Below are 11,850 nucleotides of genomic sequence, written 5' to 3' on the forward strand. Positions count from 1 at the left end.
ACTAGCCAAGTGATTGTAGCTGGTATTTATAACTACCTTCTTCTACTATTCAGTCTATATTTTCTTTGCCTTCAGCAAGAAGCTTGATTGGTCCTAATTCTTTACCCATGGTAAAAACCCTTCAGTCCTGAAAAGTCTGAGCTGTTTGCTGCCCGGAATTGAGTTGTCATTGTTTTGAGGTGATCTTAATCAGAAGACATGGTAATAGAGACCACCTAATGGTTCTGCTGTATTCCAGAAATATTCTCCCTTGCCTCCATTGTCAAGTTGTAAGCCATTACCCGTTGTAAGCCAGATTGATCACCCCAGACAACATCATAACTCCCTTCTTGGCCTGTTGACTCATGCATGAGGAGTACAAAGTGGCCAGGTGTCAGTCTTAACTTCCAGTTCAATGGACTTATTGTTGTATCTTTTAGTGAAAGCATTCTTCCCAGTGGAACTAAGACCTGTAGGCCAGCAGAGCATGAGTCATGGGAACAAGAAGCTGTAGGCCAGCAGAGCATAAGTCATGGGAACAAGAAGCAGAAAATTTGCTAGTGGGGATAGTAGTGAGTGGTGACACTCTTGTTTCCACCTTTTGATTACTGAACCTGTGAATCCCGGCTATGAGGGAAACAGTACCATATATAGGACAACTGATTCAGAGCATATAAAACTGTCTGAAAAACTTGCCCCAGTCTTGCAAGGTATTGTCATCTAGCTGGTGTTTTCCAAAGGCCGTTCCACCATTCTACTAAGCCAGCTGCTCCAGGACAGTGGGGAACACAGTGAATTCAATGAGCATGTGTCTGTTGCTGCGCTTCTTTGGCTATAAAGTGAGTTTCTTGGTCAGAAGCAATATTTTGTGAGATACTGTGGCAGTGGATAAGGCATTTTATAATTGCATGGATGGTAGTTTTGGCAGAAGCATTGTGTGTAGGGAGGGCAAATCTGTATCCAGTTAATTGTCTATTCCAGTAAGGACAAATGCTTCCCCTTCCATGATGGAAAAAATTCAATATAATCAACCTGCCATGAGCTAGCTGGCTGATCACCTTGGGGAATGGTGCAATACTGGGGGTCAGTACTGGTTACTACTGCTGGCAGATTGAGCACTCAGCTGTGGCTATAGCCAGGTTGGCCTTGGTGAGTGCAAGGCCATGCTTCTGAGCCCATACACAACTTCCATCCTTGCCACCATAGCTACTTTGTTCATCAGCTTATTGAGGAATGACAGGAGTGGCTGGGGAAACAAGATGACTGGTATGCACAGAACAGGTCAGACTATTCACTTGATCATCAAAATTCTCCTTTTCTGAGATCAGCCTTTCCATGTGCCTTCACTTGCGACACAAATCTCTTCACAATTTTTTTTTTTTTGGCTCATTCAGAGAGGTCTATCAATTTTCCTCTCCCAAATTTCTTTGCCACCAGTTTTTCAATCATGTTCCTTTCAACTTCCTGTCCATCCACCAAACCCTTAGCTACAGATATGTCTGTCCACTTTCATGTGGTGCCTTCATACCATGCAGAACCATCTGTAAACCAGGCCCTGGTCTTCTCTTCTTCTGTTAATTGATCCATGGGCAATAGGTACAGGCTGTGAGAAGGCAGTGTAGCAGAAGTAGGGACCATGGGCATTTGGGCCACTTCTTTATTTAACTTACTTTTGCCTTCAGGGCCTTCTTGGGACCAATCATGTACATACCACTTCCTTTTGATAGTGAATTGTTGCTGTGCATGCCCAACTTTATGACTTGGTAAGTCAGATAACACTCAGTTCATAATGGGCAGCTCAGGTTGCCTGAAAACCTAGTTGCCCATGGTCAAATGTTCAGGTTCTACTAGGGCCCAGTAGTAGGCCAAGAACTGTGTCACAAAAGGAGAGTGATTATCTGCAGATGATGGCAGGGTTTTGCTCCAAAATCCTAAAGACTTGCAGTGCAATTCACCTATGGGGGACTGCCAAAGGCTCCAAAGAGCATCCCTGTCTCCCATTACCTCTTCAAGAGCCATTGGATCTATTGGATCATATAAATGAAGTGATAGAGTGGCTCGCATAGCATCCTGGATCTGTTACAGAGCTTTCTTTTGTCCTGGGATCCACTCAACATCCACTAGCAGCTTTTCAGGTCACCCTGTAAATGGGCCAGAGTAACACACCAAATGAGTAATATGTTGCCTCCCAAATCCAAACAGGCCCACTAGGCATTGAGCCTCTTTCCTGGTTGTAGGAGAGACGGATGCAACAACTTATCTTTCAGCTTAAATGGGATATCTTGACATGCCCCACACCACTGGACCCTAGAAATTTTACTGAGTAGAAGGCCTCTGAATTTTTGTCAGATTTATTTCCCACCCTCTGACATATGAATATCTTCTTCATCTGACATATGAATCGGGAATATGTGCTACATTTTTCCTTTTAGGCCCAATCATTATAATGTCATCAGAGTAATGGACCAGTATATCTTGTGAAAAGGAAAAGCAATCAATATCTCTACAAACTAAATAATGACATAGGACTGGAAAGTTGATATATCCCTGAGATAGAACAGTGAAGGTGTATTTGCTTGCCTTGCTGGAAGAAAACTGCTTCTTGGGCTGCCTTTGGCAGTTGAATGACACAGCTTGACCTCAAGCACCCTGGGATCCAATTGTTTCCATTGCATTTAGGTTTTTCATTTGAGTGGCTGCAGTTTCCATTCCCACTATAAAGTCTGGCCTACGGACTGAGCTCTTCAAGGATGCTGAGGCTCCCCTCACAAATTTATTTCTCAAAGTACTGGTGAAAGATTTGTCCTATGTCTTAAATGACAAATTTGCTCTAACATTCCAATCTCCTTAAACTTTTGATTTCCTTCCTCTGTGTTAATGGAAGGGAGATTATTCATCTACAGTTTGCTCATGGTGAGCCATCTTTTGATTCATGTTTCAGCCAATCAACCAAATTGTTAGAGCCCTTTCCAAATCCTCAAGCCACTATAACATTAAATGCAACATCTCTGCTTAGTGGGCCCATATCAAGAAATTTAGCTGGGCCCAACATTGTGTTGTTTCCACCATTATCTCTTGCCATTAATATTCATTTCCACATATGTTTCCAGATTTTGTTTCTACTAATTGGGAAAGTCAAGTAATTGTTTTGGGGTGTAGTACACTACCTCATGAGTCACACTTTGTAGCTCAACATTAGGGGCCTGTTGTCACTTTAGTTATAAGTCTAGAAGCAAAGAGTGGTGGTGGCAGTGGGTCCTGAGAAGAATTGGCATTGTCTTCTATGGCAACTGCTTCAGGGTAGGTAAAGACCATTACGATCTCCTCAGCCCATGCACGGTTAACCCTCTAAGAAGGAGGTGAAAAGACTGATACCATTGTGGGTGGGGAGGCTGTTTCCATTTCCAGGCGCTCAATGGATTGGATGATGTTCATCCACATTTGTGAGGGTGGATCTTCTTTACTCAGTATATTGGTTCAAATGTTAATCTTTTCCAAAAATACCCTTAGAGACACACCAAGAAATAATATTTCATCAGCTACCTAGGCATCCCTTAATGGAATCAAGTTGACACATAAAATTAACCATTATAGTTTATTTATTCATTCATTCATCTGTTCACTTATTTTTAAATCAAGTCTTCCAGGAACCTATAAGATGCTAATGGGTGTAGTTAAGATGCAAAAGCATGATGTACCATATAGAATGTGCAATTTACAAAACTTACCACAGAATATTTTTTCATAAATGTATTATGGTACTATTGTTCTGTGATAAATACACTATTCTGAAGAACAAACAAAATACAGTATCATGTAATTCTTCTCTTTGTCTCATCTCATATCCCATGCACAAGCACATCTTGTGGTATTTGCTGTCAAAATATTAGCCTGGCACAGTGGCTCATGCCTGTAATCCCAGCACTTTGAGAAGCCAAGGCGGATGGATCACTTGGGGTCAGGAGTTTAAGACAAGCCTGGCCAACAAGGTGAAACCCTGTCTCTACAAAAATACAAAAATTAGCTGGGAATTGTGACAGGTACTTGTAATCCCAGCTACTCAGGAGGCTGAGGTGGGAGAATTGCTTGAACCTGGGAGGCAGAGTTTGTACTGGGCCGAGATTGTGCCTTTGCACCCCAGCCTGGGTGACAGAGAGACTCCATAGACTCCATCTCTCTCTCTCTCTCTCTCATATATATATATATATATATATTCCTGAATATGATCCTTTATGATCAATACTCTATATTTCTCACATCCTTCAGAGCTTTACTCAGTGTCAACTTCTCAGTCAATATATTATTGAAACACCCCCCCAACACACATCTTCCCTTTCTCCCTCCTTTTTCAACATACTACTTATCTCTAGCTAACAATAGTACTTTTTATTTCACTTTATTTTTTTAATTTTATTTTGGGGGTACATAGTAGGGGTATACATTTGTGCATACATGAGATATTTTGATATAGGCATGCAATGCAGAATAAATCACATCAAGGTAAATGGAGTGTCTATCACCTCTTTCTTTCTTATTATCTCAAACATTTATCCTCTGTGTTACAAACAATCCAACTGGTCATTCAGGAGCATGTTGTTTAATATCCATGTATTTGTGTAGTTTCCAAAATTATTCTTGTTATTAATTTTAATTTTATTCAATTGTGATCAGAGATAATGCTTGATATTATTTCATTTTTTTGGAATGTTTTAAGACTTGCTTTGTGACCTAACATATGGTCTATTCTTGAGAGTGATCCTTGTGTTGAGGAAAAGAATGTGTATCCAGCAGCTGTTGGATGAAATGTCCTGTAAATATATATTAGGTCCATTTGCTTTATAGTGCAAATTAAGTCTGATGTTTCATTGTTGATTGTCTGTCTGGAAGATCTGTCCAATGCTGAAATTTGGATGTTGAAGTGTCCAGCTATTATTTTATTGATATTTATCTGTCTCATTAGCTCTAATAATATTTGCTTTATATAACTGGGTGCTCTAGTGTTGTTATATCTTCTTGCTGAAATGACCCCTTTATCATGACATAATGACCTTCTTTGTCTTTTCTTATACTTTTTGTCTTGAAATCTATTTTGTCTGATATAAGTATAGCTATTCCTGCTCTTTTTTGGTCTCCATTGTCATGAATTATCTTTTTCCATCCTTTTATTCTCAGTCAATGTGTACCTTTATGGGTGAAGTGTGTTTCTAGCAGGCAACAGATCAATGGATCTTTTTTTTTCATTCATTCAGACATAGTATGTCTTTTGAATGGAGAGTTTAGATTATTTACATTCAATGTTATTATTGATAAGAACTTACTCCTGCCATTTAATTATTTGTTTTCTGGTCTTCTCTTCCTTCTTTCTGTCCTTCCTGTCTTCCTCTAGTAAAGGAGATTTTTCTCTGGTGATATGATTTAGTTTCTTGCTTTTTGTTTTTTGTGTAACCATTGTAGTGTTTTGGTTTGAGGTTACCATGAGGCTTGTATATATTATCTTATAACCCATTATTTTAACCTGATAGCAACTTAGCACTGTTTGCATAAACATCAAACAAGGAAAAGGCAAAAAAAAAGAAAAACTAATAGAAGCGCTATACCTTAACTTTGCACCCCTACTTTTAATCTTTGCTTCTATTTATATCTTATTGTGCTTTCTTAGTCTTGAAAATTTGTTATAGTTATTATTTCTGATAGGTTCATCATTTAGTCTTTCTACTTAAGATGAGTAGTTTACACACCACGGTCAGAGTGTTATAATATTTTGTGTTTTAGTGTGTGCTTACTATTACCAGTGAATTTTGTAGCTTTGGTTTTCTTTTTGTTCACTAACATTCTTTCTGACTGAAGTACTCCCTTTGACATTTCTTGTAGGACAGGTCTGGTGTTGATGAAATCCCTCAGCTTTTGTTTGCCTGGAAGTCTTCATGTTTGAAGGATATTTTAACTGGAAATACTATTCTAAGGTAAAAGTTTTTTCCCTTCAGCACTTTAAATATGTCATGTCACTGTCTCGTGGCCTTTAAGGTTTCCCTGAAAAGTCTACTGCCAGACATTTTGGTGTTCCATTATATGTTATTTTTTTCTCTTGCTACTTTTTGGATCTTTTCTTTATTCTTGACCTTTGGGAGTTTGATTATTAAATGCCTTGAAGTGGTCTTTTTTGGGTTAAATCTGCTTGGTATTCTATAATCTTTTTGTACTTGGATATTGATATCTTTTTGTAGGTTTGGAAAGTTCTCTATTATCCCTTTGAATAAACTTTCTGCCACTATCTTTCTCTACCTCCTCTTTAAGACCAAATATCTCTTAGGTTTGCCCTTTTGAGGCCATTTTCTAGATCCTGTAGGCATGCTTCATTGTTGTTTATTCTTTTTCCTTTTGTCTCCTCTGTGTATTTTCAAATAACCTGTCTTGAAGCTCATTATTTCTTCTGCTTGATCAATTCTGCTATCAAAAGACTCTGATGCATTCTTCAGTATGCCAATTGCATTTTTCAACTCCAGACTTTCTGCTTATTTTTAAAAAGTTATTTCAATCTCTTCGTTAAATTAGTCTGATAGAATTCTGAATTCCTTCTCTGTGTTATCTTGAATTTCTTTGAGTTCTCTCATTGTAGCTATTTTGATTTGTCTGTCTGAAAGATGATATATCTCTGTTTCTCCAGGATTGGTTCTAGGTACCTTATTTAGTTCATTTGATGATGTTATGTTCTTCTGGATGGTCTTGGTGCTTGTAGTTGTCTGTCTGTGTCTGGGTATTGAAGTTAGGTACTTACTGGAATCTTTACAGTCTGGGCTGGTCTGTGCCCATCCTTCTTGGAAAGGCATTCCAGGATTTGAAAAGACTTGAGTGTTGTAATCTAAACTGTATCTGCATTAAGGGAAACCCAAAGCCCAGTAACACTGTGGTTCTTGCAGTTTCATAGAGGTACCATCATGATGGTCTTGGATAAAGTCTAAAAGAATTATCTGGATTGCCAGGTAGAGACTCTTGTTTTCTTCCCTTACGTTTTCCCAGATAAACAGATTCTCTATTTTTTCTGAGCTGCCTGGATCAGGGGTGAAGTGACACAAGCAGCCCTGTCACTACCACCCCTGGGACTGTGCTGGGTCAGACCTGAAGTCAACATAGCAATGAGTTTTACCCAAAGCCCACTGTATTTACTACTGGGCTAACACGTAAGTTTGCTCAAGGTTTTGGGGCTCTACAATAAGCAGGTGGCAAAGCCAACCAGATTTGTGTCCTTCCCATCAGGGCAGCAAATAACCCTAGGCCCTGAGTGGGTCCAGAGGTGCCAGCTGGGAGCCAGGCATAGGATTCAAGGACGTTAGAAGTCTACCTTGTTTTCTACTGTACTGCAGCTGAGCTGGAACTCAAACCAAGAGACACAGTCCTTCCCACTCTTTCCTCTCCTTTCCACAGTCAGATGAACCTCAACCCGTAGCCACCATCACCACAGGCTCAAAAGCAGTACTGTCAGACTACCACCGATATTTCCTTAAGGCCCAAGTGCTCTTCAGTCAGCTTGTGGTGAATGCTGCCTGTCCTGGGATTCATTCTTCAGGGAAATACACTCCATTCTGTCCCAGGGCAGATACCAAAACACCATCCAAGAGCCAAGGCCTGGAATCAGGGACCCCAGAAGCCTCCTTGGTTCTCTATCCCACTGTGGCTTAGTTGTTACATAAGATTTGAGACAAAGTCCTCTTAAGTTTTCTCTGTACTTTTCTCAAGCAGAAGGAGTCTGTCCTTGTAGCTACCACAGCTGATAATGTGCTGAGTCTCACCTGAAGCCAGCAAGTCTCACAGTCTCACCTAAGGCCTATGGCATACTACCTAGATATTGCTGCTGCTTACTCAGGGCCCAAGGGCTCTTTAGTCATGAAGTGTTGGGTCTTGCCAAGATTGGGTCCTTTCCTTCAAGGCAGCAGGTTCCCTTCTGGCCCAGAGTGTGCCCAGAAATGTCATCTGGGAGCAAGGTCCTGGAAAGGGGTCCTCACAGCTCTGACTGGTTCTCTATCCTGTTATGGTTATGCTGGTATCCAACATGCAAGACAAAGTCCTCTTTACTCTTCTCTGTCCTCTCTTCAGGCAGAAGGGAGGGTTGTCTTTTGGAGCCATGAGCTGTGCAGCCTGGGTTTGGGTGAAGGGTGGTACAAGCACTTCCTTAGTTGCCCTCACTGTTGTTTCAGTAGGTGTCATGCCCTCGAAGACCATGGGCTCTGAGCCCCATTCAATATGAGGAATCACATAGGAGTGCTTGTGGCCTAGAGCACCTTTCAAGTTTAGAGCTCCAGAGCACTTTAGCCCATGATGGTGAAGCTTGCTAGAACTCAAGTTCTAACCACTAAGATGAACAATTCTTCTGTGGCTAGGGCTGGTTTAAATGTTGCCTCAGGGGCAGGAATCAGCTTAGTTCAGCCAGATTTTACTTTCTGCTGTGACAGGGTAGCACTGAGTTCAGTGCAATATCTTACAATTGCTATGTTCTTCCTCTCCCAAGCACACAGATTCTCTCTCTGCAGCACACAGCCACTGCCAGGAGATGACAGCAGAATGGCTTCAGCGACTCAAGACTGTCTGTCCTACCCTCTTCAGTGCCTCTTTCAGTGATACCAATTTAAAATCAGGTATTTTTAATGTTTACCTGATTTTTGATTCTTATGAAGACGCTTTTTTTGTAGGTCATTGTTAAATTGGTGTCCTTAATGGAGAGATAGTCAGTAGAGCCTTCTTTTCAGCCATGTTGCTCCACCCCTCCTAACATACTGTTTTATTTGCCTGTTTATCTCATTATTGCCTCCTTCTTCCCACTAGAATGTAAACTTCATGAGGGATAGAGCTTTGTCCTCTTTCTTGCATATTTTTGTCATCGAGAAGTGTGCCAGAATATAATAGTTGCTAAACAGATATTTATTGAATAAATAAATAAGGTGGCTAACTTTAGTAAATGCTTATAGTAAGAGGACATGTGCCCCATAGTATCCTGCAAGGAACATTGGCTTTGAGCTTAGTCAGACCTGGATTTCTTTACAAGTTCTCCCATTTACTTGCTATGAGACCTTGAATAAGTTGCTTAATAACTCTGTGTCTATTTAAAATGGGACTAATGATACATATCCTTAGGTTTATTTTAATTCTTCAGCAGTATATTAAATTACTTATGCTATGTAACAAGGATGATATTAAATGATAAAAAGGTATTTGAAGTACCTAGTGCATATCCAGCACAGTTCCTAGCATAATACCCAGTATAATTCCTAGAAAATTACTACACTGAATAACTTTATCACTTTTCTTTCTCTTCCTCCTCCAAAATTTAACTTTCATCCTGAAGGTGAGTTTTCACTGAGTTATACTCATTCTATCTTGTGATATGCAGCCAGTATTTATGAAGTTCTGTTAGGGTAAAGTCTGTGCATGTGCAATTGATGTTTTTCCCTTTGTATGAATCAGCCAGGCCTCAATCAGCTAGGTCATGCCAAGTATTGTTCATTAATTTATACAACCAATAGTCTCAGATGGATAGTTGCTACCGGGGAGAATTAGAAACAACATTCCAGTGTGAATGGGAGCCCAAGAGATAAGATGTTTTCTGTAAACACCTTTTGATATGGTTTGGCTGTGTCCCCACCCAAATCTCAACTTGAATTGTATCTCCCAGAATTACCACGTGTTGTGGGAGGGACCCGGGGTGGGTAATCAAATCTTGAGGGCCAGTCTTTTCCATGCTACTGTCATGATAGTGAATTAAATCTCATGAGATCTGATGGGTTTATCAGGGTTTTCCACTTTTGCTTCTTCCTAATTTTTTCTCTTGCCATCCTCATGTAACAAGTGCCTTTCCCCTCCTGCCACAACTCTGAGACCTCCCCAGTCCATGTGGAACTGTAAGTCCAATTAAACCTCTTTTTCTTCCCAGTCTTGGGTATGTCTTTATTAGCAGTGTGAAAACAAACTATTACAGTAAACTGGTACTGGGAGTAGGGCATTGCTGAAAAGATATTTTAGCAAAGAGATTGGTAACATTTTGCCCCTGCCCTAGAGATTTCTGGAACTTTGAACTTGAGAGAGATGATTTGGGGTATCTGGCAGAAGGAATTTCTAAGCAGCAAAGCATTCAAAAGGTGACTCATGTGCTGTTAAAAGCATTCCATTTCAAAAGGAAAACAGAGCATAAAAGTTCAGAAAATGTGCAGTCTGACAATGTAGTAGAAAAGAAAAACCCAGTTTTTTGAGGAGAAATTCAAGCCGGCTGCAGAAATTTGCATAAGTAGCAAGGAGCCTAATTTTAATCCCCAAGACCATGAGGAAAATGTCCCCAGGCCATGTCAGAGACCTTCTTGGTAGCCCCTCCCATCACAGGCCTAGAGGCCCAGGAAAAAAAAGTGGTTTCTTGGGCCAGGCCCAGAGTCCCCATGTTGTGTGCAACCTAGGGACTTAGTGCCCTGTGTCCCAGCTGCTCCAGCCATGACTGAAAGGGGCCAATGTAGAGTTTGGGCTGTGGCTTCAGAATATGGAAGCCCCAAGCCTTGGAAGCTTCCACATGGTATTGAGCCTGCAGGTGCACAGAAGTTAAGAATTGGGATTTGGGAACCTCTGCCTAGATTTCAGAAGATGTATGGAAATGCCTGGATGCCCAGGCAAAAGTTTTCTGCAGGGACAGGGCCCTCATGGAGAACCTCTGATAGGGCAGCGTGGAAGAGAAATGTGGGGCCGGCACCTCCATACAGAGTTGCTACTGAGGCAACACCTAGTGGAGCTGTGAGAAGAGAGCCACCGTCTTCCAGACCCCAGAATGGTAGATGCACTGGCAGCTTGCACTGTGCACCTGGAAAAGTTGCAGACAATGCCAGCCCATGAAAGCAGCTGGGAGGGAGGCTGTATCCTGCAAAGCCACAGGGGCAGAGCTGCCCAAGACCATGGGAACCAACCTCTGGCCTCAGCATGACCTGGATGTGAGAACTGGAGTCAAAGGAGATCATTTTGGAGCTTTAAAATTTGACTGCTGTGCTGCATTTTGGACTTGCATGGGCCCTGTAACTCCTTTGTTTCGGCCAATTTCTCCCATTTGGAATGGCTGTATTTACCCAATATCTGTACCCCCATTGTATCTAGGAAGTGTCTAGCTTGCTTTTTATTTTACAGGCTCATAGGAAGAAGGTACTTGCCTTGCCTCAGATGAGACTTTGGACTGTGGACTTTTGGGTTAATGCTGAAATGAGTTAAGACTTTGGAGGACTGTTGGGAAGGCATGATTGGTTTTGAAATGTGAGGACATGAGATTTGGAGGGGTCAGGGTGGAATGATATGGTTTGGCTGTGTCCCCACCCAAATCTCAACTTGAGCTGTATCTCCCAGAATTCCCACGTGTTGTGGGAGGGACCCAGTGGGAGGTAATTGAATCATGGGGGCTGGTCTTCTCCGTGCTATTCTCATGATGGTGAATTCAGTCTCATGAGATCTGATGGGTTTATCAGGGGTTTCTACTTTCGCTTCTTCTTATTTTTTTCTCTTGCTACCACCATGTAAGAAGTGCCTTTCCCCTCTGCCATGATTCGGAGGCCTCCCCAGTCATGTGGAACTGTAAGTTCAATTAAACCTCTTTTTCTTCCCAGTCTCAGGTATGTCTTTATCAGCAGCATGAAAACAAACTAATACACCTTTTGTGGAATTGCATTCAAAACCATATCCTGAACTGCATCAGACCATCAGTTTCATTACTTAGAGTTACATTTCATTTTTGATCCAAATGTGTTAGCAATTTGACTGCTCACTCTGTTCATAAGATCTGACTCTGAATGACTTTTTTAAATTTTATTTACTTTTTATTTATTTATTTATTTATTTTTTATTATTATACTTTAAGTT

The sequence above is a fragment of the Colobus angolensis genome, unplaced genomic scaffold, assembly GCF_000951035.1.
Source record: "Colobus angolensis palliatus isolate OR3802 unplaced genomic scaffold, Cang.pa_1.0 Scaffold161, whole genome shotgun sequence".
Classification (NCBI taxonomy): Eukaryota; Metazoa; Chordata; class Mammalia; order Primates; family Cercopithecidae; genus Colobus; species Colobus angolensis.